Source organism: Vanessa atalanta, chromosome 8, assembly GCF_905147765.1.
Source record: "Vanessa atalanta chromosome 8, ilVanAtal1.2, whole genome shotgun sequence".
NCBI lineage: Eukaryota > Metazoa > Arthropoda > Insecta > Lepidoptera > Nymphalidae > Vanessa > Vanessa atalanta.
Genome location: NC_061878.1, coordinates 1,244,032 through 1,261,227, shown reverse-complemented (window position 1 = coordinate 1,261,227; position 17,196 = coordinate 1,244,032). Strand labels below are relative to the sequence as shown.

General features: G+C 32.3%; 1 protein-coding gene across 1 annotated transcript in view; it reads left to right on the top strand.

Moving 5' to 3' along the window:
- Nucleotides 1-17,196, top strand: part of LOC125066023 — a 106,497-nt gene that overhangs the window by 15,325 nt on the left and 73,976 nt on the right. The window lies entirely within an intron of this gene.

Here is a 17,196-nt window from a genome sequence, read left to right as displayed (position 1 = left end):
ATTTTTTATACAGCTATGGTAAAAAAGGTTACAAAATTAAGAAGGTTTTAGTCCGAGAGAAATCCCTATGAAGTCTGTTACTTTTTATTTTACTAGTTATATATTAACATATATATACATTAATATCACCCTAATGACTATATAAAGTTACGTCAATAGAACACGTTAAACTTTTACCGCATAAAAGTTTAACCATCAATTAGTCCAATGCAAATATATCAAAAAGGGAATTTAATTAACTACCGAATTTTCACTGATTACCGAATAATTAACGAATTAATTAAAGCCGCCTGTTTAAAGAGCATCAGTAAAAATATTAGCTGACAAACCGAATAATCGCTGTTTAATTAGGTTCTAATGTTATCGAGTGGCTTATGTTAATTACATTAAATTATATAAATAATTTTAACGTTATTAATTAATCCTTTTAGATTTATGAATAAATATTATGACGGTTACGAATATTATCTGTGACATTTGTTTAGTGTTTGGATATTCATATTCGAAAGGGATTAAGTAACTGAAAATCTAATATTCAAGTCATTTTATTGACAAATTCGTCAATTTAGACGAGTAGTGGAAAATTCACTTAACTTACGTTAGTATACAATATCAATAAACAGTCAATTTATTTTGTATAATCCGATACGAAACAGAAGGTGACGTTTCATAATAAAAAAATAATCTAATAAAATCCTATATATGCACTCGTAAATCTACCTAAATTAGGTTGTACTAGAGGTCCAAAGGTGAGATGTGCTCTAGCCTGAATGGTGATAGTGGTTAAAATGACATATCACAAGCGTGACCTCAGGGTACGGCGAAACCACTGGAACGATCTGCGTGTATTGCCTGCTGCTCGTTGGAACAAAATTGAACACGAACTAACTAAAATGACTGAAGGTAACAATGCAAATACAACGAAAATAAAGATAGGTAAAGAAAATAATAAGTTAAGTTAGTTAACAAATTTAGAATTTAAGGCAAAAACTAAAAAATAAATTATAATAAAAATTTTATGTGTTTGTTTGTTTCTGATAGTCAAAGTCAAAAATCTTTATTCATTATGGAAGCGTTACACTTGCTTATTGATAGTCGAAATTTTACTTCCGGTTCGGAAATTAATACATAATAATAAACGTTTAGAGTTTTATTTAAAAGTAAAGAATAACAACTGCATATTAATTAAATTAATTAATTAAAATAATTTATCATGAAAATAAAAATGTTTATTTCACAAAGAACAACTTTAACAAGTTAACCATAACCATTAATCCATTGATGCCCACGCTAGGTAATCCTGTTTCGTAAGCATTTATATAAAATAATTTTCGCCGTCGCCCAGTGTTTAACAAAAACAAATAAGTATAAAATTAATTACAAGCGTTGCATGTATTTTCAATAACATTTTTTACCTTATTCTAGAGAGAATAACTTCTATTGAATCAGCTTTGTGAGTAAAACTGTGATTATAATACAAGAAAATTATTCAACGCAAGCATTTGAACGAACGGCGTCCGCGAGGTTGCATTTTTTTTTAGCATTAGTAGCCTCTAAATTTTCCCACTGCTGGGCTAAAGGCCTCCTCTCCCATTGAGGAGAAGGTTTGGAGCATATTCCACCACGCTGCTCCAATGCGGGTTGGCGGAATACACATGTGGCAGAATTTCGTTGAAATTAGACACATGCAGGTTTCCTCACGATGTTTTCCTTCGCCGCCGAGCACGAGATGAATTATAAACACAAATTAAGCACATGAAAATTCAGTGGTGCTTGCCTGGGTTTGAACCCGAAATCATCGGTTAAGATGCACGCGTTCTAACCACTGGTCCATCTCGGCTCGAATTCATTTTAATGCGTTATGAGTATGACTATTTATTATAATAATTATAATATGAAGACATTATTAAGAAGATTGATAACTTCATGCATTTTAGATTCAGTAGTAGATATTCCACCAATTTCGTGTCATATCTGCCAAACGCCCCACCACAGCCACATTATTTGTCTTGCAGTCAAAACACAATGCTTAACCACATGGATAAGTCAAGATAATTGATGATGTTATAAGTAATACGTACAAACAGTCAAATCAAATATAAATTAATCAAATTAAATCAAAGATTTATTATAAATATGAATTTAAAAACATGTGATTGAAATAAATTCAAAGTTACCACCGATAGGCTACACCATGTATAGGATAAACTAAAAACAGCAGTTACTCCGACTATAAGGTAAATAGATATTAAAATATCTATTTACTTTCTAGTGTGATACAGTCTATTTCATAAGATAGTTCTTTGAAAAAAGCTTTCAATTAAATAACACAAATCTTCGTAATTAAATCGAGGAATAAATACAAACATTTCGTTCGCTTTCAGAACTACGGATCCTCTGTAAAATAAACACGCAAATATTAAACCATACTTCAATCCGAAGCCACTCCGGGAATATTTAAACTTTGATATGCTGATGAATTAAAAAGTATTGAAAAATGCTTTAAATGGGACAAAATATACACTCCGTTTAAAATATACGAGTAAAATAAATCAGATCATGTATCTCAATTAATACAAAAGTCTTAGGGAAAACCTATCAAAGACTTCTTCAGGAGATCGCTCGGAGCTTATTGCAACTATAGCAATAATTGTTTGATAAATATATTTAATCACATGCGTGTACCATATTATTATGTTTTCGAAATTCAAGAAAAAATGTTATGTAACTCTGCCTATCTGTTGCTTTTTCACAACCTGAACTGATGGATTGGAGGAAATTCGGTATCAAGCAAGCTTGAAACCCATTGGACGGATATAAGCAGTCGTAGGTTTTAGGAATTAATATATTTATTACCTCTGCGCAGGCAAAAACTAGGTTACTATAAACTAGTTAAGTACTGCGAACTTCGGTCAAGATCTGTATCATTTCATTGCAAATATTATGGATCTTTTTAAATTAATATAAAATTACGTTATTGCAACACAAGTATCTTTGTAAATTCATATGAAGTACGTATCGCTGTCGTAAAGAGTCGAGACGGCCCAGTGGTTAGAAAGCGTGCATCTTAACCGATGATTTCGGGTTCAAACCCAGGCAGACACCACTGAAATTTCATGTGCTTAATTTGTGTTTATAATTCATCTCGTGCTCGGCGGTGAAGGAAAACATCGTGAGGAAACCTACATGTGTCTAATTTCAACGTAATTCTGCCACATGTGTATTCCGCCAACCCGCATTGGAGCAGCGTGGTGGAATATGCTCCAAGCCTTCTCCTCAAAGGAGAGGAGGCCTTTATCCCAGCAGTGGGACATTTACGGGCTGCTAATGCATAAAAAAACGTATCGCTGTTAGTGCTATGACCTTGAAAGTGTTAAATTGAAAATCCATCAGTGGCTACACTCACACTTGCGCATTTTCTTTACAATTAGTCTTAAGGCCGTCTTGGCCTAAATTTTGTGTACTTTGTTCGAATTTCGCTGAGGCTATCTATTTTTGCCGTAAATGTGTCGCATCTCTGTGTTATACCGAAAGTTTCTGGAATTTCTTTATATAAATTAAATAGATTGCGTTTTCTGCCCCAAACTTTCTGCCTGTAAAATAAAATTTACATTTCGTATTAACTGTTCAAGTTTTTGTCTCTACTATGAGAAAAACGTTTTTCTTTTTTTTTCTCATATTCAGAATGAACAAAAACTCACAAAGATTTAACTCTCAATTATAATGCTATGTTTATATGTTACTCTATTTTATCTTTAATAGATATATTATACCGGATGTTTTATATATGTACATATTAATTATAATTATATTTCAAATTAATTCTAGTCAAAACGACGACCTCCGTGGTCGAGTAGTGAGTACACCGGTTTTCATGGGTACACTCCGTCATTACTTCTGATTTTCCATAACACAGGTGCCTTAGCTACTTACATTGGGATCAGAGTAATGTATGTGATGTTGTTCAATATTTATTAAATGAAATACTATAAATGAGTAAAAATTAATTACAATAAGCAACAAAAACGACAAAATAATCTACGACGTTGTCAGTGTATGTCAGAAACAGCTGGACTTCGCGCCGAAAAATTAAGATAAGACGATCTCACGCTTTTTTCTTTGTTTATTTTCATTCAGGAATATATTAGGAAGTTTTTTTTATTGCTAACTCCTTCTAACAAAACTTTTTTTTATTATTTAATTATCTGACGTTTAACAAATAAGGTTTTTCATAATCTGACGTATAATAAATAATTTTTTTATATGTCTAAATAGACTGTCAAAGCGGGAAAACGTTTCGAAGAAATATTTAGCCAGCTGTTCGCCGCTAAGTACACGCACACCATTAAAGTGGTATGACGTTTGGTGATTGTCAAGCGTAGCTGTCACGCACACAAAGATAATAAAGCTGGCACGTTTATTTTAGTTCTTTTGTAGTGACACACTCTATCCAGATTAATAGATAATCTCAACTTATATGTATATAATATGATTTATTTCATTTAATTTATTTAATAATTTTGAATAACGACACCCGAATGTTACACGCACAGAAAACTATTTCAGTGTAAAGCATAACTAACAGATGGAAACAATTGTCATGTCTGTATGTATATTCTATGTACGGATTCCGGTCACGAACGCCGCAGGGCGAGAGGCCCGTGAAATATACAATGAATGATAAAAAATAAAATCTAGATAACAAGTCGCAAAGATCGTGACAAATGGAGTTCTTTGGAAAGAAAATTGTCATGGTAATATCTCTTGTAAGATGATCTTATAATATATTTGTATCTCTTTGAAGGATAAAGGTGAATTGCCATTCGAAGAATATTTATTATACATTGTTTTCCTTCGCAAACCAACAACTAAATAAGTATTGAATAGTATTATTTTTATATATGGCACAACTATAACACTTTTGAAAAATGTCATTTAAAGTAAAAACTTTAAATCTCATTTTCCATTAAACAATTTTGGCGCTTCAGCTTTTCTTCCATTGCATCGACGAATCAATATAAACTAGAGCATTGCCCTAAGGTTGTCTAGAAGAGGCCACTCTTTAGTGATAAGGGCAGACGGCCTTATATATTATTTTAATTGTTTTAGAGTAATTGTTCTATATTGGTGTGCAAGAAACTGTATTATTATCCATACTAATATTATGAATGCGAAAGGAACTCTGTCTGTCTGTTTGTTTGTTTGTTTGTACGTTGTTCTTTCACAGTGAAAATGCCGAATCAAATTTAATTAAACATAGTATGAAGGAAACTTCACCAAGGAAGGAGCATAAGCTACTTTTTATGCTTAAAACCTGACGGCCAACCCTTAAAACACGAGCGAATCTGCCGGCGAGTACTAGTTTCAATTCCAATTCCAATTCCAATTCAGTATCAATTCCATCGCGTACAAAGAAATTTGGCAACTCTTTTCTTTGTCGTACTTCCAAAACATGGAATTCTTTACCAGCGCACGTATTCCCCTCCTCTTATGACCTGGGTTCCTTCAAGCGAGGCGTGAAGAGGCATCTTGCGGGCCGGCAAGGCGGGGGCGGCTAGAGCAGATCACCTTTCCCAACTGCACTAGCCGTCGTCGCGTTTGGACTCTACTACCACTTACCATCAGGTGGAGCAGAGTCATTTGCCCTCCCGGACAATAAAAAAAAAAAAAAAAAAAGTTTGATATAAATGTAAAACCAAAGGCTTGGCTTGTATATTAGGAGCTGAGTCATGTAATATTATTTTGGGATATGCGTCAGAGCAACAGACAGAATAACTTTCGCATTTAAAATATTAATATAAAATACTTTACGGTTGTTTCAGTGAATTCTTTAACAATATGTATGTACATTATAAAAATATGCGGTCAATATCTCACGACTGGGCCCTCAGAGAGTAGAACAAGACTTGGAAATTATTCCGCTGCTTTAAAATGGATACAAATTTTCTTATTAAGTTTTTGTTCATCGCCGAGCTCGAGATGATTTAACGCAAATCAAGTACAAGCTCAGTAGTGCTAACTGACTTACACATTAGCCGGGTTTTAACCAGGAAACTGCAGTCTTTATCAAGCCACTGGTCATCCCGGGTCTATTTAATTGTACCAACAATATTATAGTACAGTAAAAATTATAGTTACAAAATATTGAAAAGATCATTACGTTTAAATGCTCCTCAAAGTTTTTTTAAGTCAATTATCTTTTGAATCGTCTTAATCGTCGGTAAATTTTAATATCGACCGAATAAGAATGCTAATTCTACCGAGGACTCGCACAATCCCCATTTCTTTTCTTCCACAGTTATACACCTCAAAATTCAACTATAATCATAAAATGATAACATCAGATATGATCTCACATATACACATACACGCACATACAACACACATTTATAATAAGTTTAGATACGATCGGTGTTTATTACTTGTACGCTTATACCTAATAATATTACCATTACAAGTCTACTTGTTCATTTGGATCCATGCCAATATCTTGACACTGAATGTTTCAAACTCCTCCCGCTTCGGGTGTTATCCGGCTGCATGAAATACAACCCCTAACATGTGTAGCGTGGACTTTTTATACGGATATTTAAACCGGTCATGTTATGTCAACCAAGCGTATCTTGTTTGGCGTTCCAGCTATTTATTTAAATTGACTATGTTCGAATAGTTTATTATAAATATATTCATCTTATTAGTATTTTAATTTAACTTTTTGTAATTGAGAATTGAGAAATAATAATTTGTTTATATGGAATTTGAGAACAGTATTATTTGATTGTTTTAAATTGTAAATATCGTTAGATTATAATCTACCTTGCGAGATTGTAAGATGTGATTCATTTTAGAACAAAACGTATAAACTTAGATAGTTCATAATATAATAATATCTTTCGATTTTTATTATTTAACTGAAATTCACCTTGACAGATTATAAAAGAAGATTGATTTATTAAATTATAAGTAGTTTGTGCTGTTCACAACCTTTCGCCAGTTAACAATCTCGCGAGGTAGATTACAATCAAACCATATTTTCAATTTTACTCTAACATATACATGAAATTTTATTTTTATCTTACTCGAAGTAAAAATTATGTGAATTTTAATACATATTATTTAACTTCTTTAAAGGATATGAAAACGAAACATTAATAATAATACGGGTGGTAAAAACATTTCACTATTTGTCTGGTGTAATTCGCAAATCGTATAAAATTAAAATCCACTCTCAATAAGTACCTAAAATAATTCGGTTTGAAGTTATTAGGTTAATTATTTATATAAGTTAGTACTGACATATACAAGTATAGTATTTGTTGATTGATATAAATAATTTATAAAGAATTAAGTTCTTTATAAATTATTTATATCAATCAATTGAATCAATTTAACGAATTTAATCATGTAAGAACACTATTGAAATTGGCTAATAGAAGCCTATTTGTATTTTGATTGCTCTGTAAAATTCATTCCTGAAAATACGACCTTGGACGACGAGCTTAGGGCGGGGTGTTCTTCCAGCATTGATAACATCAACGGAAATAAATCACACGAAACAACAATAGCTTAAGCAAAACTTAAATCTAAAAAGTATTTATTGGAATGCCTCGATCTCAGAAATGTCAATCTGATTAAAAAAAAAGAATTATATTAAATATAAAGAATTATATAAAAACTTTTTGCTTATTCATAAAGAAATGACGTACAGCACGTTCGGGTAAGTAAAACTCAATCATTACTTATATTACTGCAAAGCCGCTGTAGGAAATATTAACCATCCTTACAACAACTATGCGCTACCAACCTTGGGAACTAAAATGTTATCTCCCTTGTGCCTGTGATTACACTGGCTCACTCACCCTTCTAACCAGAACATAACAATACAGAGTACTGTTATTTGGCGGTAGAGTATTTGATGAGTGGGTGGTCTTCTTGTAGTTGTTTATTGTGTATATAGATAATACTACAAGAAAATCAAGACAGCTCAGGATACGTAAGTTTTTATTTAAAGCAAATTAAACAAAAGATTCAACAAATAAATCTTTTGTATTCTTTCTATTATAAAACGAATATTATATTGTAACAAAAAACGCAAATATTTCAAACAATGTTGCGTAATTCAAGCCGTTTGTTTGTTGAGCTGAAAATGAAATTCGGATTAGCGTGCGCTCCCCGAGGGGCTGCGGATTGATTTCCATGTACATATTATAAGTCGTATACAATGAAAACAGGCGTAGAGACGCAGTTTGAATGGCATAGATGATATTCTAAATAATCTATTAAACAATAAGTGGCCGTCACAGGATAGCGAAGAATTGAAATATATAATTAAACAAAATAATAATCATAAAACTATATCACTACAATAAATATTTTCTAATAATATTGTCTTATTATTATAAAATATTTATTTGTTATGATAAAAAGCGTGGGGTTAATACTTGTTGACTTCCAGACAGGATATATTACATACATTTATAATTGTATTTAACTAACATGACTGTATTTTTAAATGTTGAAAAAGACTTGCCGGTTCTTCTCGGTAGAATCTACATTCCGAGCCTTTGGTAGCTTCACTTCATATAGTCTGTTAAATGACGATTCAAAAGTGCTTGCAAAAGCTTACTTGAATAAAGTATTTATATTTTGATTTTCATTTTATTGATTCCACTGGTTCGATTTTTCACGCACGCATTCCACGTTGCCATGATTTGTACAGAAACTATTTTTAGTTTATAATTGTACATAATTAAGGCCTTAAAGTAAATAATTCTCATGTAAATAAAATAAACCGCGCATTGTATAGCAACGAGGTGTATAGTACATGCGCCACACACACACACACACACACACACACACACACACACACACACACACACACACACACACACACACACACAAGGAGTAGAGAGCGGCGTCGGACAGACGATATGACGGAATAAGAGAGCGTCATACCGTGTCTCGGTATACGACTTGCTATTACTCCGACCCTCGTCGCTGGCCAATATTATTTAGACCTGATGCAACCACATTGCTTTGCAGGCGACCATGTGTTAGAATTTAATTAGACACAAGCAGATTTCTTCAAGATTTGTTCATTAAATATACAAAAGCCAAAAATGCTAAATCTTCATTAAAAAGTATAACACCTCGCCTTCTTGCCTTCACCGGTGATAGGAGGGCTGGTAAGTTTATTGCCTAGAGGATCGGAATTGTGATTTAACGGAGAATGGTGCTAGCATTCTTGCCACCATGCCACGAGGTCCAGATTTATATAGTAACTATTTTTAATTCATATTTGTATATATTTAAGTACTTTTTATTAATATTCTTTCTACAAATTAGGCATATGAAAAACAATCCCAGAACAATATACTCGTACATTTCCCAATGGTGAAGTTCCTCAAACGAGTGCGCTTATTGAATCAGTGTAGTGTGCGTGAATGGAACTAGAGCGTATGTGAAAATGATCGTAAAGCCTCAAATAAATCTATACTAATATTATAAAGAAAAAAAAAAGTTTGTTTTGGTGGTAACTTTGGGAAATAATGATCCAAATCTAAAAAAAAAATCGCTGGTAAAAAGCTACATTATTCCCGAGCGCCAGCACGCCACACCTGTAGCGAATAAATTGCATCCGTGTGATGCTGGGGCGGCTAATAGATAAATTAAAACATTTACATTGGAAAAGTCAAATTAGTCTAATGTAGAAATTCATCAAATTTTACTCGCTTTATTTACACAAATTGTTTGAAAATAACAAATTACCAGTGTAAACAAATCTCAGAAGTATATTTTCGTACATCTATTTTGTCGTATAGATTTGAAACTTTATTATTAAATATAATTCGGAGAGTATTCCAACAACTTGAAACCACGGAACTAATCAAATTACGTCATTGAATCCCTTAATTTGGGCTCGATTATCGAGATATCCTATAATAGTCCGTAATACAATACATTAATCTATTGTATACGAATGAAACTTAAAATCGATCCGGACGATTCATTAAAAACTAATCGTTCCGGTACATGGCAATACTAATATAACTAAATAAATTTATTAAAATTGACGATTTTTTAAATATTGTTATTTCGATCAGGAACGACCTTATTGCCTATACTATAATCTAAGAAGGGATGCATATTAATATACCTATCATTTACGTATTCCATGCGATTTGCTAATACCATACTGTGCGCTAATGGTCCTTGCTAAAATTGTCTTAACTACTTATATCCACTTTAATTCTACTTAAAAATATCAGATAGCAGCTTCGTCGACGTTCAGAATGCAATGTTTTCCAAAATCCATTATAAATATCGTATATTATTCGAGCTCTTTAGCAATGATATCGCGTCGATTCGAAGGAAACACATGGACCACAAGTTGAAAATAAATACAAAGGAAATTCATTTTTATTTATTTTGATTTAAATGTTACTCTTCAAATCGCTGTCTCCCCATGCGAAGCCGACTAAATTGAAAGTTCCCCTCTCACCTTATCATTTTACCTAACGAAGTGCTGTCTCTAATTCGGAACGTTTGGCACACCGCCAGAACTTTCATGTAGTTTAGCAGAAATTATCAGACGACCTACTTCATGTTTTAGCTTAGCTTATCAATTTGGTTGTTACAAATCTTCCCAGTTCTATCTTAACAATAAACATCGACAAATCTTCTTATTCGAGTTTTGCATAGATATATTTTTTTTTATATTCCAAAGACGAAAAATTTTAGGTTGTTAAATTGGTATTATATATTATTTCTTTTTTTTTTTCGTGTTTATAAATTAGTTCAGATTTGAGCAGTCATACAATTTTTTTACTATCGCATTAACCTTTGACTTGGAATAAATAAAACAAGGAGGTCGTTTTAAATTAATTTCAGTCGCGACTTCTTATCTAAAGGTCTTTAGTCCTATATCTAAATCTATATATCCATTCAAGCACTTTTGAATAATCATTTAACAAACTATTTAAAGTAAAGCTACCACCGATTCGGAATGTAGATTCTACCGAGAAGAACCGGCAAGAAACTCAGTAGTTACTCTTTTTCAACATCTATTGTACCTAATATAGTAAGCAAAGATCTTCTTACTCTTGTCAAACAACTGGTTGGTATTCCAACGTGATCTCTTCGTGCTTTCCAAGGCACAGCTGTGTAATGCGTATCAAATCGAAATGTATTCATTCATATGGACTTCTACAAGTACTGTAGAATCATCAACAGCTATAACCATTTCGATAGATTCAAACCAAAACTATATCAATACTTACGTATTGAGGTTTTTCTGGTCTTTAAATTTCTTTAAATATTAAATTTCTTTAAATATATTTTAGTATGGTTCACAAACAACTACTTAATTTTTACGCGATGTACACCACGATTTTTTTATATGTATAGATTTTGATACAGAGTAATATATGGATAGATAGTTACAGATTATTTTAATAACAAATTTAAATGAAATGTAAAATAATTATTATATAAGTTATTAAGTGAAACAAAAGACATCTGAATCATCACTAAACCTTTTGCTTCGTAACGCAAAGAACAAATATCATTTCTTTTTCTTGTTTAGTAAAAAAAAAGTAGGCCGCTTGGCTCGTTTCCAACACAGACCGACGAATAATGAATAGACCTATGAGTGTTTCACTCGATACCTCTGTAGCCTGATTTGTTTGTTATACAGAAGGACTTCTCTCAAATATACATTTACATACCCTGTAATAAATATGGAAATTACATGTTATTAATACGTTTAATACAGCTTTTGATCTTAATTTTGGTTAACGTGACTACTTTTCTTGTCGTTTCTTCTCGGCTTCTGAACTGGTGGTAAATGTAGATTAAATAATATTGATTAGTTTTGGTTTTATAGGACTTGTAATTATATTATTATCTGTGGTCGATGTCATTTGAGTAGAAACTCTTTATATATTTTTGAGTATAATGCAATGTTTGCAAACGTTTTAAATATTATCGTGTTTTAAGTGTTTTCATTGTATGGTTTTTGGTATGCGATTCCGAAAAAACAGATACGTAGTTAGTAATATATTTCTTTTGCAACATTATCTTGTACGATTTCTATTTGAACCTTTCTTAACGAGTATCCCGAAAGCCAACAGTAATTCGTGCCAATTTTTTTCCCAAGTTACAATGCTTTCGGGATTAACTCTTAAGTAGTCACACAGTTGAATTTTCCAACGAATGATAAATTATTATAATAACGTCTGGTCTAGAATATACATTTTTTTTACATTAGCAGCCTGTAAATTTCCCACTGCTGGGTTAAGGACTCCTCGCCCTTGAGGTTTGGAGCTTATTCCACCATGCTGCTTTAATGCGGATTGGTGGAATACACATGTGGCAGAATATCGTTGAAATTACACATGCAGGTTTCCTCACGATTTTCCTTCACCGCCGAGCTCGAGTTTAATTATAAACACAAATTAAGCACATAAAATTTGCAGTGGTGCCTGCCTGGGTTTGAACCCGAAATCATTGGTTAAGATGCACGCATTCTAACCACTGGGCCATCTCGAAGAATATACATACGATTTGATTAAAAAAATTATAAACATTTGTTATGTAGTCCATACAGGCGACTTTAACCTATATGAACATATTTTGCTTCAGGTATAAATAAATGTTAGAATTTTATATTAAAAATACCCTTCTAAATGCGTTGCTCAAATGAGATAGTGGTTTGAAGATGACCTTTAAGATAGTTATAGTTTTTCACCCTAAGCGATGGCATTCTTTCAATCTATAAATTCTTATCAATTTATATTAACTCTTTATTATAAAATTATATCGAGTAAATAATAAATACTATAAATAAACTATAAATACTGGACAACACCACATACATTACTCTGATCCCAATGTAAGTAGCTAAAGCACTTGTGTTATGGAAAATCAGAAGTAACGACGGACAAACTTTACTTGGTGGTAGAGCTTTGTGCAAGCCCGTCTGGGTAGGTACCACCCACTCATCAGATATTCTACCGCCAAATAACAGTACACTATATTGTTGTGTTCCGGTTAGAAGGGTGAGTGAGCCAGTGTAATCACAGGCACAATGGACATAACATCTTAGTTTCCAAGGTTGGTGGCGCATAGGTGATGTAAGGAATGGTTAATATTTCTTACAGCGCCTTTGTCTATGGACGGTGGTGACCGCTTACCATAAGGTGGCCCATATGCTCGTCCGCCAATCAATGACATAAAAAAAAAGAAAAAAATAAACACCCAGACCCAAGACAACATAGAAAACTAACTTTTCCTACATCGACTCTGCCATGCCATACCCATGGAAACCGGCGTACACACTACTCCACCACGGAGGTCGTCTAAATCGAGTAACACACAAAAAGTGACTAATACTATCCCTTATGAGTAGATTTTTTCTTTGAAAATGTTTACGGATGATCGCCTAACTTAAACACAGCTATAATAAATAAATAAACCTTTACTATATTATAACAGCGTCACTTGTATCAGTACTTGTATAAGCATTGTTAATAAATCTAACCATAGTGTAAACTGGTTCAAAAACTAAATTTAAATAGCTTATAAAGTTCTAGGTTAATTTTATATGCTTATAAATTTACGATATATATTACATAGATATTCAGTAATTGCAGAGGTTTTAGAGGATAGCAATTCGACTTACAAGATAATCCAAGTATATCCAATACAAGATAATAATGTGACGAATTAATTTCTATGAGGTTATAAATTAATAGCATCGTTCGAAAATTTTGGCAGTATTTAATCTCGGCAGACTTATTAAAAAACAGTGTACTAAAAATCCTCACCTGTTACTAATATATTTTTTGAAATCGAACAATTTGAAACGAGAACGATTGTTACAATATTTAAAAAAAAAATATTGCTATAAATAATGAGGCTAATATGAATGTCTTAGCGGATATTAAAACCGATAACAATTTGTACGAAGCTGATCAAACTGACTTCCATACAATGGCTTATGGTTCAATAGGAAAGACGCAATTTGCTGTATACAATGCGCCGTTCTTGTATATTCTGATTTTTGTAATATAACCCTTATTTCTATTGTAATAAGATTGATCAAGAATTGGGCGATTTATCGTAGCTAATAACAAAAGAGGAAATATTTATATTCAACGCGCTTGGGTAGGTCTTTTTAACGTTGGAACTTTTTTTTTTGGTATAATAATTACAGCCTTCTCCATTACATAAAAAACAAATATCTATAAAGTACGGTTACAAAGCTAAATACTATTATTAATGAAACAAATTAACTGAATTATAATTGATATTCGTTACTAGGAAATTAACAATAAATAGTACAATGATATTACGTAATAAGTAAATTATTGTACAATTATTGTTACTAGAATTAAGCGTGTGCAAAATATCAGTTTAAATTAAATTTTATATATTTTTTATTTTTAGAGGTTTCTAATTATTTAGTTCGTTTGTATTAAGTATTAAGCCGTATCTTTTGTCTAAGTTTGCACTAGTTTAAGTTTTGTTATTAATTTAAGAGTGCATTACTTTTTATTTAATTGATTAGTGCTGTATCAAACTGTAGTGTGTACACCACCTGTAGTGGTGTATCACACTGCACTGGTCCGTGTGATTTTGATTTCATTGTTTTTGTGAATATGCCGATGGTGTTTCAAATAAATTAATTTAAAGATTATTAAGAATAAAAAATTAAATACATGAAAAAATATATACAGTACTCTAGTAGGATTTTATAAGAATATTGAAATTGTCTTGTTATAGATTAAATTAAATATAAAGTAACTATTATTCGGGAATAAATATTGTATCGAAAGCAACTGATCAAAGCTTACGTCCCATTATAAATATAAAACTGAAAATAGGGAAATTTTGATTATAATTATAATAGTTTTATAATCATAATCATAATTCTTTTATATAAATTATTATTATTATAATAGTGAAGCAAAAACTACGCTGTCACTTTCATTATTAAATATTGACGTACTAACAGAAAGACGCGTCGTTTTGCCGTGTATTTGTATTCGCTTTTGTTGATTCACTATAATGTTCCGTATGCTTTGTTTGATAATCTAAGCTAAACCTTTTGTAGTCCTCTCATTAACTAAAAACATAGGTAAATCAACGAATACAGACTCCGGGTATTCTAAGTCACAGTTTATAATAATGACCTTCATGTTACGTTAAAGTTACGTTAAGCTATAGAATATAATCTTCCACCGCTTTTAAAATTAAAAATGTCACGAATGTCGAAACAAACCATCAGACTGATGACTGAGAGGTACTCAGCTTTCAGCTCTTCAAACAAAAATACGACGAGACTGACGCAAGCGTTGTTTGAAGCTTTCATTAAAAAGGGTCGCCCTAAGGGGTCATTTGGGCCTGACCCTGACCCTTCAGCATAAAGACTCCACTTACGGACTGGTTTGACGGGACGATTTTCGAGATTTCTGTTAATTAATTCTTAGACGAATTCCACTGATTAAAAGATTAAGCGCCCGCTGATTTCGCACAAAATTGGCTATTAGCATGGACATTCTTAAGTTTAAATTTTACACAATTATCTCGACAAAGTTTTATGAAGACATGTTTACGAATGTAGTGATTATGTATTTGTTTATTTAACTTATCAATATTATTTTATTGTTGAAAGAGTCCCTTAGTTTTGAGAGCTTCTTACCGAATAATTTCCGTAATTAAAATTAATAAACGTAATTCGTTCCGTAATTAACGTTAATTTAAAATATTTTCTCGAACAGACATTTTGTTTATGATTTTACAATAAGCGTACAAAGAACTGTCTTATAAATAGTGTAATCTTTCAAATAAATTTCATTAGTTTTCATACTAATTCGTATAAAATGAATAACACGTAAATAATAGCGTCGGTTATTTCCAATTAAAACTAGCCAGTTTCTTTAGCTAGAATACTTAGGGCAAAAGTGTGTGCGTAAGGACAGGTCTATAGGGAATAGATATCTGTCTTGCATCATATCATAACCCAATGAGAACGCAAATCTAAATTGATTGGAAAGAATCAAAGCTCAGACCCATCGGCTTCAAATATTGTATGCACTACAAATTTCAGATTCTGGACTGCTTCTAAGAATTTCTCGGCCGAATAGCCCAATAAAATTTAAACCGGTGTTTGAACGTATCACGATCGGTAGTTTTTTACGCTAGCCTCTTAACCAAATTCATAGTCAGCATCTATTAATTTATACTATAGTTTTGCCAAATAAATAAAATTTTACTCTATTCGAGTAAGATCTTATAAGGTTAATTTTAATATTAAGCTAGCACTGGTGCGAAATGTAGATTCGAACGATAAGAACTGGCAAGGAAATAATAGCTACTCTTTTAAAAACCATACACATGTACATATAACATCATCTCCAATATTATAAAAAAATGTGTCAGAACCCATTAAAGCGACACGTCACCACTGCCGCGTGCTGTCGTGAGCGGCTTAATTTTCTATGTAGTTCTTTGGCGCCGTGTCTTGCGCGTATCAAAAATTGCACGCGGATCTGTCGTGTAAACTGTTCTATCATGTACAGTATTACAAGCCTTATTTTTTGAATATTCAAAGTAAATGCCAAGTAAAAGATAATTGAAACAAAATAATTTACCTTTATTCATTTTACAAATTTAGCAGATACTATAAGGATGACTTTAATTCACATTTGAATATTCAACACTGTAACTGATATAGGGCGTATAGATTAGCAGTCCACGTGGTAATGCCCGCGTCGGATTCGAGGTATGTTTATAATATATTTATGCAAAGGGTCAGATCTTTCAATGGGACGATTTACATGGATCGAGCCCAGATAAACATTTGGCAAATGGGCCAAGGTCACTCACTAAACCTTTGCCTCTGGCCAAAGTTACAAGAGGTCGATCTCATTGTCTTGAATTTATTTCATTCGTGTATAGTAAAATGAACTGAACGCATCCCAATTTTGTTAACGTATATTGATTAATATGATTCGTATGTCCTTAGCACAAATGGGCCAAATACCAGCTATTTGGGGTCAGTGCAGTGTAAGCTGTATAAAAAATATATATATTTTGGCACTCTTATACAAGCAGCCTCAATTGCCAAAAGAAAAAAACAATAAAATTAACTTAGTCAGATCTGGCAATTGAACTCAAGACCTCAGAATCTGC